This window comes from Hylobates moloch, unplaced genomic scaffold, assembly GCF_009828535.3.
Source record: "Hylobates moloch isolate HMO894 unplaced genomic scaffold, HMol_V3 SCAFFOLD_10, whole genome shotgun sequence".
NCBI lineage: Eukaryota > Metazoa > Chordata > Mammalia > Primates > Hylobatidae > Hylobates > Hylobates moloch.
Genome location: NW_026652285.1, coordinates 72,346,477 through 72,368,828, shown reverse-complemented (window position 1 = coordinate 72,368,828; position 22,352 = coordinate 72,346,477). Strand labels below are relative to the sequence as shown.

The 22,352-nt window shown below is 39.2% G+C and overlaps 1 protein-coding gene across 8 annotated transcripts in view; it reads right to left on the bottom strand.

Annotated features, from left to right (window-relative positions):
* Positions 1 to 22,352, bottom strand: part of INVS (inversin) — a 216,004-nt gene that overhangs the window by 153,754 nt on the left and 39,898 nt on the right. The window contains exon 1 of one of the 8 annotated variants that reach the window (XM_058444712.1): positions 15,329 to 15,386. The exons of the other annotated variants lie outside the window; for them this stretch is intronic. The gene's annotated coding sequence lies outside the window, so the exon portion shown is untranslated. Of the gene's footprint in view, positions 1 to 15,328; positions 15,387 to 22,352 lie in introns of those variants that run through there. 8 annotated transcript variants of the gene reach the window in all.

The window sequence follows — 22,352 nt, the reverse complement described above, 5'->3', positions numbered from 1 at the left end:
AAAACTGCCTTCTATTATAGTTTAGTCTGTATTTTTTATGTATTTGTGTTAGTCTGTTCTAGCAAATAGGAGGTAATTGGTTATGGAATTCCTACCTATAATAAAGCAATGTTCCAGGAATAGCTTTGTGTCTACCTGGTGTTACTAGTCCAAAGATTAAAAATGCTGGATATAATTTTCTCTGAAAAAAAGTAAAAAACCTATCAACATAAAAGGATGTAGCTAGTAGAGCCACTCTGGGCCACTGACTATCTGTATGTCATTTACTTGGTTATCTCTGCAGAATATACTATTTATCTCCAAGCCTTTGAAAATTAATTCTGATTTTTCAATATCTAGTTCAAATTCTCTCTCCTTCATGAAACCTTCCCTAAAACTTCTCATTGAATATTCCCTTCCTCTATCTTTCCATACCATTTTGTTTGTATTCTTCTCTAGCACATATACATTCTACTTTATACTTGAATTTTTTGTAGATTGTCTTAGTCCATTTGTATTTTTATAAAGGAATACCTGAGGCTGGGCAATTTATTTAAAAAACAGGCTTATTTGGCTTATGGTTCTTCAGGCTCTACTAAATGCACGGTGCCAGTATCTGCTTCTAATAAGGACCTCAGGAAGCTTCTAATCATGGGGGATGGTGAAGGAACAGCAGCTATGTCACATGGCGAGAGAGCAGGCAAGAGAGAGAGAGAGAGCGGGGAAGGATGCCAGGCTCTTCTAAACAACCAGCTATCACATGAACTAATAGAGCAAGAATTCACTCATTACCTCTGGCACCAAGCCATTCATGAGGAATCTGCCCCCATGACCCAAACAACTCCCATTAGGCCCCTCTTCCAACTACTGGGGATCAAATTTCAACACCAGATTTGGAGGGGACAAATATTCAAACTATAGCATAAATACAGCTCATCTACTCCATTAGAGTTAACTTTGTTTACCGTATTCCCGACAGTATTTAGTCCAGAGTATGGGCTAGATGATAATTATAATAGTTAATATTCATTGGGCACTATTTTGGTGCCAGGCACTGAGTTAAATAAGAAGTTTGTGGGCACCAGTTCATTTCATTCTCATAGGAATGTGATAATATAGGTATCATTATTATTCTCATTTTTCAGATGAGGAAACTCAGAATTAAAGAGATAAATGTCACAGAGCTAATAAATAAATGAGCAGGGACTAGAATCAATATAGGTCCAACTCCAAGAACAAGTCTCTACTCTTTATTCAATATACTTAGAGAATTGAAGTGTAATAAGAACTCTGCTGTCATTGAAAGTTATAAATGAAAATATAAAGATTTTTTTCTGGAGTACTAAAGCTTTTTGCATTACCAATCAAATCAATATTTTAAGAATGGAATGCAATATTTATGGTACAGAAAAGAGATAATAGGATTCCCTTGGATCAGCTAAAATATATCCTGTGAGGTCTTCACTAAATATGAGAATATAAACAAGATAGATCTACTAAGAGGAAAGAAAATCTATCATTCTTTACAAATAGGAAACTTCCCAAATAAAAGCAATACAGATGGCAGAATAATAAAAACTGGAATGAAAAATTGGATATGCTATGCCCTTATTGAGTGACAAATGTTCTGTGATATATACCATGTTAAGAAATACTAAGAGATATGAAAATACATTTAACAAATGGGAGGTAAGAACAAGTAAGCTTCTTCTGCATTAGAAACATTTAAAAGGAGACTATAAAACTGTCAGAAAAGGTAGCATTTTGTTATAGGAGATAATGAAAAATGATTTGGGAAATGAAGGAAAACAGGATTTAGTCCCCTCTTTGAAGCCAAAGATCTGAAACTCGCTTAAATTCCAAAAAAAATAAAACATGTAAGGAACTGCAGGAATTGCAAGGAATTGTCGCCATTAAAGGATGGCAGAAAGTCTGGCTCAAAATAAAATTTAGAATTTTTAAGAAGTCTGTTTTTGAACTTTTTTCAGACAAAAATAATGCATGCCTCTTGTGAAAATGTTTTCCTATAATTTAAACCATGAGTTTTCTCATAATACCACTATAAGACATTTCTACTATTTCTTGGCCAGGCATGGTGGCTCATGCTATAATCCCAGCACTTTGGGAGGCCGAGGCAGGCGGATTACGAGGTCAGGAGATTGAGAACATCCTGGCTAACACAGTGAAACCCAATCTCTACTAAAAATACAAAAAACTTAGCCAGGCGTGGTGACGGGCACCTGTAGTCTCAGCTACTTGGGAGGCTGAGGCAGGAGAATGGCGTGAACTCAGGAGGTGGAGCTTGCAGTGAGCCGAGACCGCGCCACCGCACTCCAGCCTGGGCAACAGTGTGAGTTTTGCAATGCATATGATATATATGTATAACTGTGGTTATTTTTGAAATTATTTATTTATAAAAACAGGTTTCTACTATACATATTCTTCTGCAGCTAGCGTTTTTTTCAGTTAACAGTATACCCTGGAGATCCTTCCATGACAGTACATATAGATTAATTAAATTTTTTAAAGTGGCTAAAAAGCATTCCACTGTATGAAAAATAGATTATATTTAACAATGAATGATTAATTTACCTGTATTTTGCCATTATAAACGATGAATGAATATCCCTATATATATGTATATATACATATATATTAGTTTGAGTGGTTTATAAGGTACATTTCTAGTCACAGAATCTAGAGTCAAGGAACATGTAAACTTTTACTGCTTTTTTCTTCTTTTATCCGGTTTAAAAATCTTAATACTATCTGAAGCACAAAAGAGCATATATTAGAAGAAAAAGAGGAAACAAGGAAACATACATATATGAAACATATGAAGGGTAAACCAGAAATCAATATAGTTGATTGTCTTCAAAAGACAGGGAAAATGAGACAGACAGGACATGGGAGTGACTGAGACTTGTAAACCTACCTTTTCATGTAGTTTCAACTTCTGAAAAAGTTAAATCAATAAGGATGGGAAGGAGGGGAAGTTAAACTGAAACACATAAAAACAACTGTATTTTAAATACACTAGCACCTTGGGAGGCTGAGGCAGGTGGATCACTTGAGGCCAGGAGTTAGAGACCACTCTGGGCAATATGGCAAAACCCCATTTCTACTAAAAATACAAAAAAAAAATAGCCAGGTGCAGTGGCTTATGCTTTTAACCCCAGCTACTTGGGAGGCTTAGGCTGCAGAATTGCTTGAACCCAGGAGATGGAGGTAGCAGTGGGCCGAGATTGCACCACTGCACTCCAGACTGGGAGACAGAGTGAGACCCTGTCTCAAAAAAAAAAAAAAAGTATTCCTAACTCACAGAGTTTTAACATGTTTGTTTCCATTGAAGTAACTGTCTTTTTGCTACTCAAATTGTCCATCTTTGGAAGCTCCTTCAACATGGCTTCTGTGGCCCTTTGACATGACTCCAGTAGGCTTTGTTAGATACCTTGCCATTCAGCATGACCAGATGAGCCAGGCTCATTTCATATATTAGTTGTCCCAATTTCTAAGCAGCCACTTCTCTAAGGAGTTCTGGTTCCTTTTAGTGGTATTGAGAGACACAATCTGGGTGATGGAGGTGATCCTTCATGGGGCTAGTCATTACTTCTAGGCTTTGTCAGTAGCTAGTGCTATGAAATTCAGAAATATAAATTTTTAGCAGACACATAATATCAAAAGTTTATATTTGTATACTTCTTATACTGATAATCTTGGTTACTAATGAAATTGACATATTCACTTGCTTCATCTTACCTTTACATAGTGATCCCTTTATTTGTGTTGTGTCAAAATAACAGTAACAGTATTATTACTAACAGTATGTTTACTGAACACATTTTAGGATTTCTTTGTAGCTCTCTTTGTCCTTAGGATGTATCCTACTAGGACTGCAGAGTCAAATTTACTGTGTTTTAAAGTCATTTGGGCTGGGCGCAGTGGCTGACGCCTATAATCCCAGCACTTTGGGAGGCCAAGGCGGGTGGATCACTTGAGGTCAGGAGTTTGAGACCAGCCTGGCCAACATGGTAAAACCCCATGTCTACTAAAAATACAAAAAATTAGCTGGGGGTGGTGGTGCATGCCTGTAATCCCAGCTACTAGGGAGGTGCAGGCAGGAGAATCACTTGATCCCGGGAGGTGGAGGTTGCAGTGAGCCAAGATTGTACCACTACACTCCAGCCTGGGTGACAGAGCAAGACTCCATCTCAAAATATAAAAAATAAAAATAAAAAATAATAAAGTCACTTGAATAATTCTCTCTGCAGTTAAGCTACCAACTTAATACACAGGTGTCTTTGTTTTATTTGGCTATCAATCTTTAAGGACCGCTCTTTTTTTTTTTTTTTTTTTTGAGATGGAGTCTCACTCTGTCACCCAGGCTGGAGTGCAATGGCACTATCGGCTCTCTGCAACCTCTGCCTCCCGGGTTCAAGTGATTCTTGTGCCTCAGCCTCCCGAGTAGCTAGGATTACTGTGCCACCAGGCCTGGCTGCTAATTTTTGTATTTTTAGTAGAGATGGGGTTTCACCATGTTGGCCAGGCTGGTCTTGAAATCCTGACCTAAAGTGATCCGCCCACCTTGACCTTCCAAAGTGCTGGGATTATAGGCATGAGCCACTGCACCCAGACTGTAGACACTTAAATTTTTATAATTAAGGAAATAATTTACGAAGCTCCAAAATCAAAACTATAGAACAAGATATACTCAGATAAGACTAGCTTCGATCCCTGTGTCCTCTACATTATCTCCTTCTCCCTTTAGGTAAGAGCCTTTATTCATTTTTCATTTATTCTTCTATCTTTTAAAAATATAAGAAAATATTTTTCTCCTCTTTCCTGGAAAAAAGGTTACACATACTCTTTAGCACCTTACTTTTTTCTCTTAGCAATAAACCTGGAGGCCACTTCATAGTTATATATAAAATAGAGAATATCATACACAATATTCTGTGCTTGCTTTTTTCATTCCAGATCATTTTATAATGTTATATAAAAACATTTCTCATTACTTCCTACAGATGCCTAGCATTCCATTGTGTGAATATACTCTTCTTTATGTAGCCAGCTTTCTAAAAGTACATTTGCAGGCAGGGCACGGTAGACACACCTGTAATCCCAGCACTTTGGGAGGCTAAAGAGGGCAGATGGCTTGAGCCCAAGTTTGAGACTAGCCTGGGCAACTTGGTGAAACCCCATCTCTACAGAAAAAAAAAATAAAAATAAAAAAAAATTAGCTGGTTGTGGTGGCACACACCTGTAATCCCAGCTACTCAGGAGCCTGAGGTAGGAGGATTCACTAAGCCCAAAACGGTCGAGGTTGCAGTGAGCCATGATTGTGCCACTGCACTCCAGTCTGGCTAACAGAGTGAGATCCTGTCTCAAAAAAAAAAAAACAAAAACAAAAAACTGCATTTGCTTTCAAGCTTTCTCTACTACAAATAATGCTGCAATTAAATAATCTTGTGTATACATTTCTTATTTTTACCACATATGTATAGATTCCCAGAAGTGACAGATCAAAGGTAAATGCATATTCTTGTTAATTTTGCTGGATATTGTTATGTTTCCCTCCATAAGTGTTGTACCAATGCTATGGTTTGAATGTCCCTCCAAAATTCATGTTAAAATTTAATCGTCGTTATGACAGTATCGAGGTGGGATCCCTAACAGGTGATTAGGCCATTGGGGCTCTGCCCTTATAAATGGATTACTGCTGTTTTCATGGGAGTGGGTTCCTGATAAAAGTGAGTTTGGTCCCCCTTTTCCCTCACTTGTTCTTGCCCTCTTTTGTCCTTCTGCTTTCCACTGTGGAATGACACAGCTTGAAGTCCCTCAGCAGATGCTGATAACTTGATATTGGACTTCCCAGTCTCCAGAATTGGGAGAAATAAATTTCCTTCCTTATAAATTACCCAGTCTGTGGTATTCTGTTATTGCAACACAAAACAGGCTAAGGAAACCATTTCCATTTCCTTCAGGAATATGTGAATGCTCATTTCCCTACAGTTTTGCCATGAGAACATGTTGTCAAACTTTTGGAGTTTTGCCAATCTGAGACATGAAGCATGTTATCTCTTTGTGATTTTAATTTGTATTTCTTTTATGATGAACAATATTGAGCATATTTTCATACATTGAAGGGCCATTTCCTTTTCTGTGAACTATCTAGATATACTCTTGCTCATTTTTATAGGATCATTGGTCTTTTTCTTCTCCACCTTATATATGAGAGTATTAAACCTTTGATAATGATATAATTTGCAATATTGTTTCCAATTTGTCTTTTTTTTTTAACTTTGCTTGCCACATTTTCTGGAAAGAAAAAGTCTTTCTTATCACTATGTAGCCATATTTATTAGTTTTTTTCCTATCACTTCTATATTTTGACTTGCAGATAGAAAGTTTTCCTTACACCCATAGTCTTCACTGCAAACCTTCTTGGTATCTTTAACATTTTATAATATGTGTAAGCATTACAATCCAATTAAATAACAATTTAAAGCATGCATCTGTGTGCACCTGTACACACACACACACACACACACAATTAGTTTACAATCTGTACAACATTGAAATAACCAAAGTTACATACATGAAGTTTACAGTCATTACTTCAAAGTACAGTCTAATATTTTAGCCAAATTCCTTAAAAGAAAATGGCTTGAAAAGCGATGACTGACAAAGTGACAGGAAAGACTTGAATAAAAGGACCCAAACCATGTTTTCTGAAATCTGTAATTGTTTAAGATAAACTATGAGTATACGTCTAATAAATTGCTTGAAAATGAGTAGTTATATTGGTGAAATGTTAATTTTACTATTATAAAATCTGAAAGACCACACATTTAGACATAGGTTGAATTTAAAATACTTTGAGATATAGTGTAGTGCCTGATACATATTAAATACTAAAAATTTATCTGTTGAACAAATGAATAAATGAATAAATGAATGACATACCCATCAGAATTGGAATGGTGACCAAGTGGATTCTGATACATTATATAAAATTTTTCAAGAGGCTGAGTTAATACTGACGACATAATTTAGACAAGTATAATAAATGAATAAAACAACTTTTTAAATTAGTGAAGTTTATTTTAGTACTAGTGTTTCAATGATTAAGGTTTTCTATAAGCAGGATCTATTTTAATATCAAAGATTAGGATGAGAATCTTGGTGACTCATAAGTGGGAGAGATGACAACTATACTGAATGGCTGACTCAAGAATCAAGAGGACCTGGGTAGGTTACATGATGAACCCAATTCAATTCAGCAAGCATTGATTGAATGTCGTTAAGTACTACTAGACATTGGAAATAAAAAAGATGACTAAGACACTCTTACATATTAAGATGTTCATCATCTGTGGAGAAATAAAATGTGTAAACAAATAAATATATTTCAGTGTAAAAGGTGGTATAACAGTGTTTGAGTACACAAGGTACTGGAGGAACAAAGGATACAATGGTCAATTTTACCTAAGTATGTCTGGGAAAGTTCAAAATATGGATACAATAAGATGCTGCACTTGGGTCCAAAAACCACGGCCATATTAATATAGGATGTAGTTTAGGCAGTTGTAAGTATAAAGCAGATTTAGAGTTTTTATTTGAAAAATCTTAAATATGAATCAACTGTATTTTGTTGCTAAAATGTCAACAGTGATAGTCATGTAACACTCAGCCCATCAGACTGGCATTGTATTCTGTTGTAGGTATCAGATTTTCAAGGGAATTTAGACAAATATGTGCTTATCTGGTGAAAATGATCAGGATGAGGAGACTTGAAAGCATATTATATGAGGAATGGGTGAAGGAATAGATAGTACTAAAACTGGAGGAAAATGTCCTCACTTGGCCAGAATGATTCTTTTATAAATACATAAGTCAGACCATGTCACTCCTTTCCTCAATCCCTCCTCATCTCATTCAGAGTGAAAACATATTCTTGACAATGGCCTATAAGACCCTACAGAATCAGGCCACCATTCTTTCTCTTTCTTCATCTCTTAGTGCTTTCCTTTTGCTCATTAATTATAAGGTATATATATATTATTTTTTTAGACAGGGTCTCACTCTGTTGTCCAGGCTGGAATGCAGTGGTGTGATCATGGCTTACTGCAGCCTCAACCTCCTGGGCTCAAGTGATACTCCCATCTCAGCCCTCGGAGTGGCTAGGACCACAGGCATGCACCACCAAGCCTGGCCAATTTTTTAAATTTTTTTTGTAGAGATGGAGTCTCCCTATGTTGACCAGGCTGGTCTCAAACTCCTGGGCTCAAGTGATCCTCCCACCTTCGTCTCCCAAAGTGCTGGGATTAAAGGCATGAAGACTAATTTTTACAAATTTTCTTGTTATTTTGCAAAAATTCTAGGCATGCTCCCATCTGAAGGCCTTTGTTTTGACTGTTCCTTCTGCCTGGAATGAATGCTCTTCCCTCAGGTGTTCACATGGCTAACTTTCTCACCTCCTTTAAGTCTTGCTTCAAATGTCACCATCTCAATGAATACTACTTTGAATGCTTAATTTAAAATTACAACCTGTCCTCCCCAGCCATCCCCTCCCTGGTTCTCTTAATCCCCTTCACTTTGGCATTTTAGTTATAATCTGTTGTCATATTTGTAAATGATCATTTGCACCTTGTAAAAGCTTAACAGCTAAAGGAGGTACAAAGAGACCTCCTTTACTGGTCCTATGATTGGTCATAGGAAAAATGTCGTGCCCAATAGTTGACAATATTCACACTATAGGAATAATAATCGTCCTGATTCCCTCTCATCCTTTTATGAGTCATAAACTATGGGTAAGAGAAAAAACAAGAAGAGGAAATTATGTAAACAAATAATGGCCCTATGACATAAGGTAATTAGAAAATTAATGCTCAAATTTTCTTTAGAATTGATGTTATATACAAAATTAATTTTTAAAAGGTTAAATGAAAGTAAATGGATTTGAAGTCCCTTTTTACCAGCCATAAAAATATTCACTGGCCCTGTGCCCAGAGTTTAAAAGAAACCAGCATGAGCCTAATGAAAAACAAGCTGTAGGTTTCATGGAAATTCAATATATACTCTTTGTTTTCTTTTTAGTTTTTGATTGGTTTCCATGGGAATCTAGGCTTGTGAGATCTCTGATCTATTCATGGAAAGCAGATGCTTGTATTTTCATGACTTGGTAAAAATGGGAGTCAGAGAAGAGATGAAGATGATTAGAAAATGAAGATGATTGTAGGAAACACAATCATATTTAAAACAAAATTCCACAGCCATGTAGATTTTAAAACAAAATCTTCAAGGCTGCTCTACTGTGTTTGAGAGGTATGATAAAGAAAAAACACTGGATTTAAAGAAAGAAGCTTTGGGTTCAAATCCTGAATCTGACCTATGAGAAAGAAACCCTTCAGTACTTCTTTGAAGGTTTGACAGGAAAACTGGATCTGAGAATTACTCATGGCCAGAAGAACAAGAAGTCTGAGAAAGTAAGCTTTAGGAAAGTATGTAAATTTTCTCCCAGTGCAGCAGTATCAGGAACACTAAGATGAGAATCAGAAAATCAGGATAATTTGTCACTCTGCAAGTGACAAGGTGACCTTGAAGAACTTTTTCAAATTATAGCTCAGTTTATTTATACAGAAAACACATAATATACAACTATTCCAACTGCTATGAAGCTACTATGAAGCTAAATGAAGTTTTCTTTTCATACTAGAAACATGTTAGAAAAATTCAAAGTGGCGATTTCAATCAAGATGTGTTGACATGTTATTCCTAGTGACTATACATTTTACCCATGTAAATAGAAGTCCATAAACTATAATCAAAGTGTTAAAGGACAGACAGGTTTTTATTTCAACTCGTTTTGATTGGAATACTAATTTGAAAGTAACTAATAAGATCCTAAATATTCGAAAGCACCTTCTAAACTGGAAAATGAGAGGATAGGTTTAGAGATAGTTTCTACATACATGGAAGAAGACAAACAATGCTGGTTTAAAAACCACAGAAGTTGGAATAAAATGAAGCAAGACTCTTTAGGACTTTCTCACTGCTTGGAGAAAGTAGCCTAGCTAGCGTTGAAGTCAACTGCAAGAGCTGCCTAACATCACAATCTCAATGCAGAGGTTTCTTAAGATTCTAGGACATAAGAGTTTCAAATATTAAGATTTTCCTACATTTCTAAGTAATGTGGGCATCACAAATGTCTTTGGTGCCTTCTTTTGGAAGAATACCAACAGTCAAAAACTCATAAACTATCACTACTTGCTTACTCTTCAGATACCCATTTGCTACATAGCTTGTGGTAGAATGGGCACTTATTAAATTGCTTTAAAATGGACTAATGAGTGGATACAGCCACAGAGATGCCTAGCAGTACCCACTGAAAATGTTTAACTAACTAAAGCAAAAGGTATGAGTAATGGCACAAAACCCAATTTTTTTTTGCTACAATGAACATGTCTTACCTATATAACAAAAAGAGTTGAAGAAAAACAATGACAATATTTGATACATGGCAGTCTGTTACCTTCAGACAAGATTATGGGAGTTCTACTGTCACTTTAACAATATTAGTTCATTTACATAACACAGTCAAATCCTAGATCTAAAGTTGTTTTCATACATATGTTGCACCATGTAAGTCACCAAGATAAAAAATGACTTTTCTTGACATGGATGGAATGTATATGTGTTGGTTTTATAGAAAGACTGAAGTAGAGGTCGAGAATATATAAAGAATGGAGGTGATTTACAATATATATTCTTCATTTAAAATATTTTTGCAGCTTTAAATAACAGCTTTAATTAAAATCTTTTCATTTTAATGTGTTAAACATAAAATCTAATTCTTCTACTGCCTCTTCTCCTGTGCTAATATTTTACTTATGCTTCAGCTGTTTAAATGTTGCTGCACAGTTTAATTACTTTTCTTTGCACTAATTTGTCTGGTGCTTGTTGCCTATGGCATTATATCCTTTGTAAACTTGCAGTTACTTTATGTCTATCTCTTTCCCTTGGAATTTTCTGCCATTTCCCAGTCTTGCTCAAACACGTCTATTTCTATTAACCTTTTTGCTGCCATCATTCTAAAAATAATTTACTTTTACCTTAAAATTTTTGCATAAAATGCATTCAGATGGTTCAAAAAATAATATAAAGAGGTACATAATAAAAGCTTTCTTCTACCTCTGCTCTAGTCTGCATCATTCCTTCCTCTACCCTCACTCTGGATAAATTATTTTATTAGTTTCTTATATGTTTTTAGAAAGTTTTTATATTCTTAACCTTTTTGGTGTTTTTTATTTCTGTTTTTTTTTTTTTTTTTTGTAGAGACAGGGTCTTGTTTTGTTGCCCAGACTGGTCTCAAACTCCTGGCTTCAAGCAATCCTCCTGTTTTGGCCTCCCAAAGTACTGGGATTACAGGTGTAAGCCATGACACCTGGCCTTGTTTAATTTTTTAATTTTCTTACCAATTTATAGTCTTAATTTTACATACTCTTATTTTTAATCCATCTCTTATTCACTTAACAATACATCTTGAAGGTATTTTCATTTTAATAGACACCATCGTCATTCTTTTCACAGTTCCCTAGTTTTCCATTGTATAAATGTACCATATCTTTTAAACCAGATTCCTTTTGATGGGCATTTGGGTTGCTTCTAACCTTGTTTTTGTAAATATTGCTGCCATAAAAAACCTTCTATATATATCACTTTTCACTTGTGCAGGCTTATTTTTAGGATAAATTACCAGAAATGGAATTGCCTGGTCAAAGGGTATATGCATTTGCAATTTAGATAACTATCGCAGAAGCAGAGTATGAAAAAACTTATTTATCCACAGCCTCACCAACACAATGAGGCAATAGGTGAGAAAAAATATCTTAGCATAGTTTTAATTTGCATGACTTTTATATGTATATTTGAACATATTTTCATATGCTTGAGGGTCATTTTAATTTCTCTTAACGTAAACTGACCGCTGATTTTTCTCTAGGTTGCTTATCAATTCCAAAGAGCAATTCATATTTGCCCTCTGTTGTAAGTGAAGATGTATTTCCCAGGTTGTCTTTGACTTTATGTTTGTGGTTCAAGAAAGTCATTTTACAGAAGACTGAGTATGTAGAGGGCCTATAGAGGTCTACAGAAGACTAAGCATATAAAACTAAGCATATAGTTGTGTTTTGCCCAATGTTACACAGTTTGTGGCAGAGTTAAGTCTATAATTGAGTTAACGTGATTAGACAGAAGAGGTAAAGGGGAAAGAAGAGAATGATAACTAATTCACATTAATTTAATAAATCCATTCAACCAACATATATTTAGCACCTACTACGTGCCATGCAGTTTTTAAACTCGACTGACTAAAAGAATACAGTACCATAAATTGACGAAAGACAATCAAATGAAGGAATTGAAAACAGGTACTCAAACAAGTACATGTACACCTACGTTGACGGAAGCACTATTCATAATAGTAGAAACAGCACTTGGATGAATGAATAAATAAACTGTGGTATATACACACAACAGAAAATATTATTCATCCATAAGTTAGCTATATATTGCCAACTAGAAGCTTGTTCTACTATACTACCTCTGTTATTTTCTCTTTCCTTTCTAAATCACTTAATTTCACCTAAGAAACTGTCTTTTAAACTCTAGGCTCATTTAAAAAATTTAATTTAAATATAGTATCATTGGTTTTATAAAAGAAAATAAAATATTATTCAACCATAAAAATAAATGAAGTACTGATACATGTGACGGCTTGGATGAACCTCAAAAACATTATCCTAAGGGAAAAAAAGCCAGACACAAAGTGTCAGGCCTCTGAGCCCAAGCTAAGCCATCATATCCCCTGTGACCTGCACATACACATCCAGATGGCCGGTTCCTGCCTTAACTGATGACATTCCACCACAAAAGAAATGAAAATGGCCTGTTCTTGCCTTAACTGATGACATTATCTTGTGAAATTCCTTCTCCTGGCTCATCCTGGCTCAAAAGCTCCCCTACTGAGCACCTTGTGACCCCCACTCCTGCCTGCCAGAGAACCCCCCTTTGACTGTAATTTTCCTTTACCTACCCAAATCTTATAAAACAGCCCCACCCCTATCTCCCTTCGCTGACTCTCTTTTCAGACTCAGCCCGCCTGCACCCAGGTGAAATAAACAGCCTTGTTGCTCACACAAAGCCTGTTTGTTGGTCTCTTTACACGGACGTGCGTGAAATTTGGTGCCGTGACATGGGACAGGGGACCTCCCTTGGGAGATCAGTCCCCTGTCCTCCTGCTCTTTGCTCCATGAAAAAGATCCACCAAGACCTCGGGTCCTCAGACCCACCAGCCCAAGGAACATCTCACCAATTTTAAATCGGGTAAGCGGCCTCTTCTTACTCTCTTCTCCAGCCTCTCTCACTATCCCTCAACCACTTTCTCCTTTCAATCTTGGTGCCACCCTTCAATCTCTCCCTTCTCTTAATTTCGGTTCCTTTCCTTTTCTGGTACAGACAGGAGATGCATTTTATCCGTGGACCCAAAACTCTGGCGCCAGTCACGGACTTGGGAAGAGTCTTCCCTTGGTGTTTAATCACGTGGAGACACCTGCCTGATTACTCACCCACGTTTCAGAGGTGTCTGACCACACGGGGACGCCTGCCTTGGTCCTTCACCCTTAGTGGCAAGTATCGCTTTTCTGGGGGGCAAGAATCCCCCAACTCCTTCTCTCCGTGTCTCTACCCTTTCTCTGCTTTTTCTGGGAGGCAAGAACCCCCCAACCCCTTCTCCTTCACCCTTAGTGGCAAGTACCGCTTTCTAGGGGGCAAGAACTCCCTAATCCCTTATTTCTGCACCCCGACCTCTTATCTCTGCACCCTGATCCCTTATTTCATGCCCCAACCTCTTATCTCTGCACCCCAATCCCTTATTTCCACGCCCCAACCTCTTATCTCTGTGCCCTGATCCCTTATTTCTGCACTCCGACCTCTTATCTCTGCGTCTCAATCCCTTATTTCCGCACCCCGACCTCTTATCTCTGCACCCCAACCCCTTATCTCTGTGCCCCGACCTCTTATCTCTGCACCCCAACCCCTTATCTCTGCACCCCGACCCCTTTCCCACTTTTCTGGAAGGTAAGAACCCCTGAACCCCTTCCCTCCATGTCTCTATGCTCTCTTTTCTCTGGGCTTGCTTCCTTCACTATGGGCAACCTTCCCTCCTCATTCCTCCTTCTTCTCCCTTAGCCTCTGTTCTCAAGAACTTAAAACCTCTTCAACTCACACCTGACCTAAAACCTAAACATCTTGTTTTCTTCTACAATGCCGCTTGACCCCAATATGAACTCCACAGTGGTTCCAGACAGCCAGAAAACAGCACTTTCGATTTTTCCATCCTATAAGATCTAGATAATTCTTGTCATAAAATAGGCAAATGGTCTGAGGTGCCTGACGTCCAGGCATTCTTTTACACATTGTTTTCTCCCTAGTCTCTGTTCCCAATGCGATTCCTCCCAAATCCTCCTTCTTTCCCTCCCACCTGTCCCCTCAGTTCCAACAGCAAGCATCGCTGAGTCTTTCCAGTCTTCCTTTTCTACAGACCCATCTGACCTCTCCCCTCCTCCCCAGGCTGCTGGTCACCAGGCCGAGCTAAATCCCAATTCTTCTTCAGCCTCCGCTCCTCCACCCTATAATCCTTCTATCACCTCCCCTCCTCACACCTGGTCCGGCTTACAGTTTGGTTCTGTGACTAGCCCTCCCCCACCTGCCTAGCAATTTCCTCTTAAAAAGGTGGCTGGAGCTAAAGGCATAGTCAAGGTTAATGCTCCTCTTTCTTTATCCAACCTCTCCGAAATCAGTTAGCATTTAGGCTCTTTTTCATCAAATATGAAAAACACAGCCCAGTTCATGTCTCGTTTGGCAGCAACCCTGAGATGCTTTACAGCCCTAGACCCTAAAAGGTCAAAAGGCTGTTTTATTCTCAATATACATTTTATTACCCAGTCGGCTCCCGACTTTAAATAAAGCTCCAAAAATTAAATTCCGGCCCTGAAACTCCACAACAGGACTTAATTAACCTCACCTTCAAGGTGTACAATAATAGAAAAAAGTTCAATTCCTTGCCTCCACTATGAGACAAACCGCAGCCACATCTCCAGCACACAAAAACTTCCAAACGCCTGAACCGCAGCAGCCAGGCGTTCCTCCAGAACCTCCTCCCCCAGAAGCTTGCTGCAAGTGCCAGATATCTGGCCACTGGGACAAGGAATGCCTGCAGCCCAGGATTCCTCCTAAGCCCCGTCCCATCTATGTAGGATCCCACTGAAAATCAGACTGTTCAACTCACCTGGCAGCCACTCCCAGAGCCCCTGGAACTCTGGCCCAAGGCTCTCTGACTGACTCCTTCCCAGATCTTCTCGGCTTAGCGGCTGAAGACTGACACTGCCGGATCACCTCGGAAGCCCCCTAAACCATCACGGACGCCGAGCTTCAGGTAACTCTCATAGTGGAAGGTAAGTCCGTCCCCTTCTTAATCAATATGGAAGCTACCCAGTCCACATTACCTTCTTTTCAAGGGCCTGTTTCCCTTGCCTCCGTAACCATTGTAAGTATTGACGGCCAGGCTTCTAAAGCTCTTAAAGCCAACTTGGACAACACTCTTTTAAGCACTCCTTTTTAATTATCCCCACCTGCCCAGTTCCCTTATTAGGCCGAGACACTTTAACTAAATTATCTGCTTCCCTGACTATTCCTGGGCTACAGCCACACCTCATTGCTGCCTTTTCCCCCCAGTTCAAAGCCTCCTTCACATCCTCCCCTTGTATCTCCCCATCTTAACCCACAAGTATAAGACACCTCTATTCCTTCCTTAGCGACCAATCCTGCACCCCTTACCATCCCATTAAAACCTAATCACCCTTACCCCGCTCAATGCCAATATCCCATCACACAGCACGCTTTAAAAGGATTAAAGTCTGTTATTACTAGCCTGCTACAGCATAGCCTTTTAAAGCCTATAAACTCCCCTTACAATTCCCCCATTTTACCTGTCCTAAAACCAGACAAGGCTTACAGGTTAGTTCAGGATCTGTGCCTTATCAACCAAATTGTTTTGCCTATCTACCCTGTGGTGCCAAACCCATATACTCTCCTATACTCAATACCTCCCTCCACAACCCATTATTCTGTTCTAGATCTCAAACATGCTTTCTTTGCTATTCCTTTGCACTCTTCATCCCAGCCTCTCTTTGCTTTCACTTGGACTGACCCTGACACCCATCAGGCTCAGCAAATTACCTAGGCTGTACTGCCACAAGGCTTCACAGACAGCCCTCATTACTTCAGTTAATCCCAAATTTCTTCCTCATCTGTTACCTATCTCGGCATAATTCTCATAAAAACACACGTGCTCTCCCTGCTGATCGTGTCTGGCTAATCTCCCAAACCCCAATCCCTTCTACAAAACAACAACTCCTTTCCTTCCTAGGCATGGTTAGTAAGGTCAGAATTCTTACAAAAGAACTGGGACTGCGTCCTGTAGCCTTTCTGTCCAAACAACTGGACCTTACTGTTTTAACCTAGCCCTCATGTCTGCATGCAGCAGCTGCTGCTGCCTTAATACTTTTAAAGGCCCTAAAAATCACAAAGTATGCTCAACTCACTCTCTACAGTTCTCATAACCTCCAAAATCTATTTTCTTCCTCATACCTGACGCATATACTTTCTGCTCCCCGGCTCTTTCAGCTACACTCACTCTTTGTTGAGTCTCCCACAATTACCATTGTTCCTGGAACGGACTTCAGTCCGGCCTCCCACATTATTCTGGATACCACACCTGACCCTCATGACTGTATCTCTCTGATCCACCTGACATTCACCCCATTTCCCCATATTTCCTTCTTTCCTGTTCCTCACCCTAATCACATTTGGTTTATTGATGGCAGTTCCACCAGGCCTAATTGCCACTCACCAGCAAAGGCAGGCTATGCTATAGTATCTTCCATATCTATCACTGAGGCTACCGCTCTGACCCCCTCCACTACCTCTCAGCAAGCCGAACTAGTTGCCTTAACTCAAGCCCTCACTCTTGCAAAAGGACTATGCGTCAATATTTATACTGACTCTAAATTGCCTTTCATATCGTGTACCACCATGCAAGAAGTTTCCTCACTACACAAGCATCCTCTATCATTAATCCCTCTTTAATAAAAATGCTTCTCAAAGCCGCTTTACTTCCAAAGGAAGCTGGAGTCATTCACTGCAAGGGACATCAAAAGGCATCAGATCCCACTGCTCTAGGCAACGCTTACGCTGATTAGGTGGCTAGACAAGCAGCTAGAATTCCAACTTCTGTCCCTCACGGCCAGTTTTTCTCCTTCACATCAGTCACTCCCACCTACTCCCCCGCTGAAACTTCCACCTATCAATCTCTTCCCACACAAGGCAAATGGTTCTTAGACCAAGGAAAATACCTCCTTCCAGCCTCACAGGCCCATTCTATTCTGTCGTCATTTCATAACCTCTTCCATGTAGGTTACAAGCCGCTAGCCCGTCTCTTAGAACCTCTCATTTCCTTTCCATCCTGGAAATCTATCCTCAAAGAGATCACTTCTCAGTGTTCCATTTGCTATTCTACTACCCCTCAGGGATTGTTCAGGCCTCCTCCCTTTCCTACACATCAAGCTCGGAGATTTGCCCCTGCGCAGGACTGGCAAATTGACTTTACTCATATGCCTCGAGGCAGAAAACTAAAATACCTCTTAGTCTAGGTAGACGCTTTCACTGGATGGATAGAGGCCTTTCCTACAGGGTCTAAGAAGGCCACCGCAGTCATTTCATCCCTTCTGTTAGACATAATTCCTCGGTTTGGCCTTCCCACCTCTATACAGTCTGATAGCAGACCGGCCTTTATTAGTCAAATCAGCCAAGCATTTTTCAGGCTCTTGGTATTCAGTGAAACCTTTATATCCCTTACGGTCCTCCGTCTTCAGGAAAGGCAGAACGGACTAACGGTCTTTTAAAAGCACACCTCACCAAGCACAGCCACCAACTTAAAAAGGACTAGACAATACTTTCACCACTTTCCCTTCTCAGAATTCAGGCCTGTCCTCAGAATGCTACAAGGTACAGCCCATTTAAGCTCCTGTATAGACGCTCCTTTTTATTAGGACCCAGTCTCATTCCAGACACCAGACCAACTTAGACTGTGCCCCAAAAAGCTTGTCATCCCTACTATCTTCTGTCTAGTCATACTCCTGTTCACCGTTCTCAACTACTCATACATGCCCTGCTCTTGTTTACACTGCCAGTTTACACTGTTTCTCCAAGCCATCACAGCTGATATCTCCCAGTGCTATCCCCGAACTGCCACTCTTAACTCTTGAAGTAAATAAATAATCTTTGCTGGCAGGACTATGCCGAACCTCCTTAGGCACTCTCTAATTAGATGTCCTAGGTCCTCTCAATTCTTAGTCCTTTAATACCTGTTTTTCTCCTCTTATTCCATTTAGTTTTTCAATTCATAAAAAACCGTATCCAGGCCATCACCAATAATGCTAAATGACAAATGTTTCTTCTAACAGTCCCACAGTATCACCCCTTACCACAAAATCTTCCTTCAGCTTAATCTCTCCCACTGTAGGTTCCCACGCCGCCCCTAACCCGCTCGAAGCAGCCCTGAGAAACATCGCCCATTATCTCTCCATACCATCCCCCAAAATTTTCGCCATCCCAACACTTCACCGCTGTTTCGTTTTATTTTTCTTACTAATATAAGAAGACAGGAATGTCAGGCCTCTGAGCCCAAGCTAAGCCATCATATCCCCTGTAACCTGCACATACACATCCAGATGGCTGGTTCTTGCCTTAACTGATGACATTCCACCACAAAAGAAATGAAAATGGCCTGTTCTTGCCTTAACTGATGACATTATCTTGTGAAATTCCTTCTCCTGGCTCATCCTGGCTCAAAAGCTCCCCTACTGAGCACCTTGTGACCCCCACTCCTGCCTGCCAGAGAACAACCCCCCTTTGACAGTAATTTTCCTTTCTTTACCTACCCAAATCTTATAAAACGGCCCCACCCCCATCTCCCTTCACTGACTCTTTTTGGACTCAGCCCGCCTGCACCCAGATGAAATAAACAGCCTTATTGCTCACACAAAGCCTGTTTGGTGGTCTCTTTGCACAGACGCGCATGAAACAAAGGTCATATATGATTCCTTTTTACATGAAATATCTATAAATCCATAGAAACAGAATGCATATTGGTGGTTGCCAGGGGCTAGGGAGAGAGGGCAATGGAGACAAACTGTTTAATGGATAAGAGATTTTACTTTAGAGTGATGGAAATGCTTTGGAACTAGATAGAGGTAGTGGTTGCACAGCATAACGAATGTACAAAATTTCTCTGAATTGCTCACTTTAAAATGGTTATTTTGGCTGGGTGCAGTGGCTCACGCCTGTAATCCCAGCATTTTGGTGGGCCAAGGCGGGCTGACAGCTTGAGCTGAGGAGTTTGAGACCAGCCTGGGCAATAAGGTGAAACCCCTGTCTCTACAAAAAATACAAAAATTAGCTGGGCGTAGTGGCACGTGCCTGCAGTCCCAGCTACTTGGGGGGCTGAGGCAGGAGGATCACTTGAACCCGGGAGGTTGAGGCTACAGTGAGCCCTGATCACGCCACTGCACTCCAGCCTGGGCGACAAAGTGAGACTCTATCTCCCCCGAAAAAAAAGGGTTAATTTTATGCTATGTGTATTTCACCTCAATAAATTGTTTTTAAAAATCAGATGACGGGACTGATTACAGGTAAAAAGGTAAGGTCTTGTTTCAGATATGTTGAAATTGAGATTTTGGGAAGATATCCAGGTAGAGATTTCTAGAAGATAGCTGGAAATATAAGTCTGGAATAAGGGGAGAGGCTAGGGCTAGAGACAAATATTTGAGGGAAAATAGCTGAAAGTTATAGAAGTAGATGAGACCTCTGAAAGGTAGAATATATAGAAAGACTTTTATCTTGGGGCAGAAATGGGAGTTAAAGGAAAAGAGTTAATAAAGAAAACAATGAACTATCAAAGGAGTAGCAGAAAAATAAGTTACTGCAGTATCAAAGTCCAGAGAAAATTCTGAAATGAACAAGTGGTCAATATATCAATGAATCAGAGAAATACAGAAGTACAAGAACGGAGAAAAGGGTAAGCCTAGGTAAATTAGATCACATTGTGCATCATGAAAGCAACAACAACAAATAAGTCGTTTCTGTACCCTATAATATAAAACAAAGAAGCACAAAATATGTTTGTAAAAGAAATCTCTCCCTACATACTTTCACCTGTTTTGATTAAATAATGTATCGACAAGGGAAACCATCAATAAGGCCGGGCACGGTGGCTCACGCCTGTAATCCCAGCACTTTGGGAGGCTGAGGCGGGTAGATTGCTTGAGGTCAGGAGTTCAAGACCAGACTGACCAACACGGTGAAACCCTGTCTCTACTTAAAATACAAAAATTATCCGGGCGTGGTGGCAGGCCCCTGTAATCCCTGTTACTCTGGAGACTGAGGAAGGAGAATCGCTTGAACCCAGGAGGCGGAGGTTGCAGTGAAACCAGGAGCCAAGATCGCACCACTGCACTCCAGCCTGGGTGACAGAGCGAGATTCTATCTCGAAAGAAAAAAAAAAGTAAACCATCAGTAAAAATAATTTAAAAACAAAAGTCGAAACCAATAAAATTTCAGGGTTAAAGACTATTTATCAAAAGTGCCTATATGCAACTCTTTTGATTTAAATATGACAGATTTGTTTGAGCAAATGACAGAGCCGGAAAGGGTAGAAGCTAGGTACAGAAACATTAATGGTTGAAGTATATGATAATGTTTCTTCAACTCAAATCTAATGTTTCCAATTAAAGAATAAAAAGATGTTGCTCTGAGGGTTAAATGTATAAGGATATATATATATATATATATATATATATAATTCTTTTTGAGACGGAATTTCACTGTCTCCCAAGCTGGAGTGCAATGGCACGATCTCGGCTCACTGCAACCTCTACCCACTGGGTTCAAGCGATTCTCCTGCGTCAGCCTCTTGAGTAGCTGGGATTACAGGCACATGCCACCACGCCCAGCTCATTGTTGTATTTTTAGTAGAGATGGGGTTTCACCACATTGGCCAGGCTGGTCTCGAACTCCTCACCTCAGGTGATCCACCTGCCTCAGCCTCCCAAAGTATTGGGATTACAGACATGAGCCACCATGCCTGGCTGAGCAGTTACATATATTTTAAAAAGAAAGTTAAAGTCACTAGATGGCTATACCTACTTGCTATTATTCTCAATTAAAGTTACTTATAAATAAAGCACTTTATACACATGTATTATTACATTGGCTCTCAGTCTTTTAAAGTTGAACTCTTTTTAAAGTTAAAAAACAGCAAAAAAGTCCCACAAAAAATTCAGTAGAACCTTAATGTTTAAATTTAGTATTTGTTGGTTCATTGAATAAACATGAGAATTGAATTCAGTTACAATTTTAAATGAAATGCCATTTTCTTAATCACATCAATTAATCACATCAACTTCTAAATACAACTGGAAAAAGTACCTATACCTGCAAAAGAGATTATTTATATGGTTTTCAGATGTTTCATACTCATATATATTTGTAAACACTATGAATAACTTTGCTGCCTTCCAGCGTCTTTGGCATACATGTCAATCAGTATTTCAATGTATTTTCATACTTAACAATCTTATGATGTAAATGTTAGAAATATTATCTCCATTTTACAGAGGCTTAGAGAGTTAAACTACCTGCTCAAGGTCACAATCCAGTGAGTGCCAAATGTCTTTGAATTATGACTCGAATATAGATCTTATAAATTCAGATACCAGATACCATTTCTTTTTCATTATGCTATATTTACTCTGCAGAGCACCAGAAAATAACAAGGTCCTTGTTAAGCAGTGAAAAAACAAGTTATCATTAAACACTAGCTTTCTCACTTCCTCTGTTCCTGAAGCCCAAGTTTAGGAGTTTAATGGAACCAAGGGTGTTAGGGTCTGGGGAGGTGTGACAGGAGCAGCAGTGGTCTCCTATATCCCTAAGGTTTCCTTTCCTATCCAGTCTCCACTACTGTAGGGCCAAAACATCTCCCTCTAATCAAAAGAAAACCTAGAGCTCCTTGTTTTCCCATCTGTAAAATAAGAATAATTTCCAAGGGCCCTTCCAGTTTTCATATTTTAAATCGATTGTCAAGAATATTCAGATACATTCTAAGTTCATGGCATACTCATTCTTTGAACAAACATTCCTACTGTGTATATCTAAACTTTCCAACTGTCCTTTCTTTTTTTTTGAGGAGTCTCCCT